This window comes from Musa acuminata, unplaced genomic scaffold, assembly GCF_036884655.1.
Source record: "Musa acuminata AAA Group cultivar baxijiao unplaced genomic scaffold, Cavendish_Baxijiao_AAA HiC_scaffold_247, whole genome shotgun sequence".
NCBI classification, from domain to species: Eukaryota; Viridiplantae; Streptophyta; class Magnoliopsida; order Zingiberales; family Musaceae; genus Musa; species Musa acuminata.
The window spans coordinates 2501-7781 of NW_027020512.1; positions in this window are offsets into that span (position 1 = coordinate 2501).

Consider the following 5281-nt stretch of genomic DNA (forward strand, 5'->3'; position numbering starts at 1 on the left):
ACTGTCCTAGTTCTACCCTATCTTTTGTTTCATTTCTTCTGGAACAATCACAAAAACTTTTTTGATTATGGGTCTACTACCAGAAATTCAATGCGTAATCTCAGCATTCAATGTGTATTCCTGAATAATCTCATTTTTCAATTATTCAACCATTTCATTTTACCAAGTTCAACGTTAGCCAGATTAGTCAACATTTATATGTTTCGATGCAACAACAAGATGTTATTTGTAACAAGTAGTTTTATTGGTTGGTTAATTGGTTACATTTTCTTCATGAAATGGGTTGGATTGGTATTATTCTGGATACGGCAAAATCATTCTATTCGATCTAAATCTAATAGGTACCTTGCTAAATCTAATAGGTACCTTGTGTCAGAATTGAGAAATTCTATGGCTCGAATTTTTAGTATTCTCTTATTTATCACCTGTGTCTACTATTTAGGCAGAATGCCGTCGCCTATTGTCACTAAGAAACTGAAAGAAACCTCAGAAAAGGAAGAAAGGGGAGAAAGTGAGGAAGAAAGCGATGTAGAAAGTGAGGAAGAAAGCGATGTAGAAACAACTTCCGAAAGGAAGGAGACTAAACAGGAACAAGAGGGATCCACCGAAAAAGACCCTTCCCTTTATTCGGAAGAAAAGGAGGATCCGGACAAAATAGATGAAACGGAAGAGATCCGAGTGAATGGAAAGGAAAAAACAAAGCATGAATTCCACTTTCACTTTAAAGACACATGCGATAAAGATAGCCCAGTTTACGAAGATTCTTATCTTGATACCTATCAAGATAATTGGGAATTGGGAAGACTTGAAGAAGAGAAAAATGAAAAGACTTTTTTCTGCTTTGACTTTGAAAAACCTATTGTAACTTTTCTTTTCGATTATAAGCGGTGGAATCGTCCATTGCGATATATAAAAAATAATCGATTTGAAAATAGTGTACAAAATGAAATGTCACAATATTTTTTTTATACGTGTTCAAGTGATGGAAAACAAATAATATCTTTTACATATCCGCCTAGTTTATCAACTTTTTCGGAAATGATAGAACGCAAAATGTCTTTGTACATGACAGAAAAATTTTCCCATGAAGACCTATATGATTATTGGGTTTCTACCAATGAGCAAAAAAAATACAACTTGAGCAATGAATTGATAAGTCGAATAAAAACTCTAGAAGAAGAAGAAGAAGAAGAAGAAGAAGAAAGGATATCTCTTGCTCTAGATATACTTGAAAAAAGGACCAGATTATGCAACGATGAGAATGAGCAAGAATACTTGCCAAAAGCGTATGATCCTTTTTTGAGCGGACCGTATCGTGGAACAATAAGAACAATAAAAAAATTCTATTCACATACAATCATGAATGATTTAATTACTTCTACAAATGATTTAATTACTTCTACAAATGATTTAATTACTTCTACAGAAGAAGAAGATGTAGATTCCATAGAAACGTTTTGGATAAATAAGATTCATGGGCTCTTTCCTATTTCTAAAAATTCTCGAGAATTTGAACATGAAAAGAATCCGCTTGATGAGAAATCATCATTTAATTATATTGTTAATTTCTTAACGTCAATCGATGAATCTTCTTTATTTTTATTGGAAGAAGAAAGAAGAATTAATTCAGAAAGTAAAGCAAAATCCTTGAGATTTGTATTCGACATAATTACAACCAATCCAAATGATCAAACAACAACTGAAAAAAAATCCATTGGAATAGAAGAAAAAAAATCCATTGGAATAGAAGAAAAAAAATCCATTGGAATAGAAGAAATCAGTAAAAAGGTTCCTCGATGGTCATACAAATTGACCGATGAATTAGAAGGACTGGATCAAGAAAATGGAGAAGAACAGAAGGAAGATTATGAAATTTGTTCAAGAAAAGCGAAACGGGTGGTGATCTATACTGATAAAAATCTGGATACCGATACTGATAATATTGATCAAGCAGAAGCAGAAGCAGAAGCAGAAGCAGAAGCAGAAGAGGTGGCTTTGATACGTTATTCGCAACAACCAGATTTTAATCGGGGTATAATCCAAGGATCCATGCGTGCTCAAAGACGTAAAACAGTTATTTGGGAAATATTTCAAACAAATGTTCATTCCCCGCTTTTTTTGGATCGAATAGACAAAGTCTTTTTTTTTTCTTTTTTTGATAGATATAGATATCGAATAATTAATCTTATTTTTAGGAATTCCGTGGGGGGAAACCCAGAATCCGAAACTTCCGACTTTGAGGAGGAAGAGGAAGAGACAAACACTGGGAAAAAAAAAGACGAGGAGAAAAAAAAAAAAGAGGAAGATGAACGGATAACAATATCAGAAATTTGGGATAGCATTATATTTGCTCAAGCAATAAGAGGTTTGATGCTGATAACCCAATCTTTTTTTAGAAAAAACATTGTATTGCCTTCATTGATAATAGCTAAAAATATTGGACGTATGTTATTATTCCAATTCCCCGAGTGGTATGAGGATTTGAAGGAATGGAATAGAGAAATACATGTTAAATGCACCTATAATGGTGTTCCATTATCAGAAACAGAATTTCCCCAAGATTGGTTAACAGATGGTATTCAGATAAAGATTTTATTTCCTTTTCGTTTAAAACCTTGGCGAAGATCTAAAATACGATCTCATCATGGAGATCCAATGAAAAAAAAAGGAAAAAAAGAAAATTTTTGTTTTTTAACAGTTTGGGGAATGGAAACGGAACTCCCTTTTGGTTCTCCCCGAAAGCAACCTTCTTTTTTTGAACCCATATATAAGGAACTCAAAAAAAAAATTAGAAAAGTAAAAAAGAACTCTCTAAAAGTTTCAAAAGAAAAAAAAAGATGGGTCATCAAAATAGTTCTAGTTCTAAAACGAGTTCTAAAACGAGTTCTAAAACGAATAGTTCTAGTTCTAAAACGAATAGTTCTAGTTCTAAAACGAACAGTTCTAGTTCTAAAACGAATAATGAAGAAACTTGAAAAAGTGAACCAAATTTCTTTATTTGAATTGAGGAAGGGAAAAGTACATGAACCAAATGAAAATGCAAAAGATTCAAAAAAAAATAATCAGATTATTCACGAATCGACCATTCAAATTCGATCTATGAATTGGACAAATTATTTACTCATAGAAAAAAAAATGAAAGATCTTGCTGATAAGACAATCACAATAAGGAATCAAATAGAAGGAATCACAAAAGACAAGAAGAAAATAGTTCTAGCCTATCATGATAAAAGACCGGAATTACAAAAACATATTTGGCAGATACTTCAAAGAAAAAATACCCGATTAATACGCAAATCACATTATTTTATGAAATCTTTCATTGAAAAAATATACATAGATATCTTGCAATGTATGGTTACCATTTCTAAGGTTAATGCACAACTTTTAAAAAAAACAATTATCAATGAATCCATTTACAACGATGAAAGAAATCAAGAAGGAATTGATGAAACAGATCAAGATACAATGAACTTTATTTCGACTATAAAAAAGTCCTTTTCTAATCCTAATATTAGAAATGATTTAAACACTTATCACGACTTATCTTCCTTGTCCCAAGCATATGTATTTTACAAATTGTCACAAACCCAATTATTTAACAACCATCACCTGAGATCTGTACTTCAATATCACGATCACGGGACCTATCCTTTTATTAAAGACAAGATAAAGTATTATTGTATGACACGAGGAATATTTGATTCCAAATCAAGGTTTGATTCCAAATCAAGGCATAAGAAAATTAATAAGTCTGGAATGAATAAATGGAAAAACTGGTTAAAGGGTCATTATCAATATAATTTTTCTCGGAGCAAATGGTCTCGATTAGTACCGAAAAAATGGCGAAATAGAGTCAATCAACGTTGTACTATTCAAAATAAAGAATCAATGAAATTGTATTCATATAAAAAAGAAAAAGACCGATTAATTCATTACATGAATGAAAATTTTTGTGCAGTGGATTTATCGATGAGTCAAAAAGAAAAATTTAAAAAACACTACAGATATGATCTTTTATCACATGAATATATAAATTATGGGGATAGTAAGGACTCATACACACTGAAACCCGAATCGTTTTATGTATTGCTAAATATGACTATTGATGATTACCTAAAAAAAGGATATTTTATTGATACCCATAAAAATCTGGATAGAAAATATTTGGATTATAGAATTCTTCATTTTTGCCTTAGAAACAATAGTGATATTGAGAACAATAGTGATATTGAGAACAATAGTGATATTGAGAACAATAGTGATATTGAGGACTGGACCGATATGTATATCGGTACCGAAATTTATAAAAATACTAATAAAAATACTAAGACTAAGACTCATCAAAAAAAAATTTTTGATTGGATGGGAATGAATCGAAATTATTCTACCATATCAAATCTAGAACCTTGGTTCTTCCCAGAATTTGTGTTACCTTTTGATGCATATAAGATTAAACCGTGGATCATACCAATCAAATTACTTCTTTCTAATATTTATTATGAAAATGATATTAGTCAAAATCAAAATGAAAAAAATATTAGTCAAAATCAAAATGAAAAAAATATTAGTCAAAATCAAAATAAAAAAAATATTAGTCAAAATCAAAATAAAAAAAATATTAGTCAAAATCAAAATAAAAAAAATATTAGTCAAAATCAAAATAAAAAAAATATTAGTCAAAATCAAAATAAAAAAAATATTAGTCAAAATCAAAATAAAAAAAATATTAGTCAAAATCAAAATAAAAAAAATATTAGTCAAAATCAAAACATCAAAGATTCCGTTAAAATAGAATTTCAAAATTCCAACCAAGAAAAAGAGGGTCAATCAAATCTTGTATCAGATCCACAAAAACAAAACCAAAAGGAATATCTTGAAGAGGATTGCACGAGATCAAACATTAAAAAAGGTAAAAAAAAAAAAAAACAATCCAAGAAAAATAAGGAAGGAGAACTAGATTTGTTCCTGAAAAAATATTTTATTTTTCAATTAAGATGGGATGACCCCTTGAATCAAAAAATTATTAATAATGTTAGGATATATTGTCTCCTACTTAGATTGATAAATCCAAGGGAAATTGCTATATCCTCGATTCAAAGAGGAGAGATGCATCTGGATGTAATGCTGATTCAGAAAGATCTAGCTCTTACAGAATTAATAAAAAGGGGAATATTAATTATCGAACCAATTCGTCTATCTTTAAGAAGGGATGGAAAATTCATTATATATCAAACCATAAGTATTTCATTGATCGATAAGAGTAAACACCAAATTAATA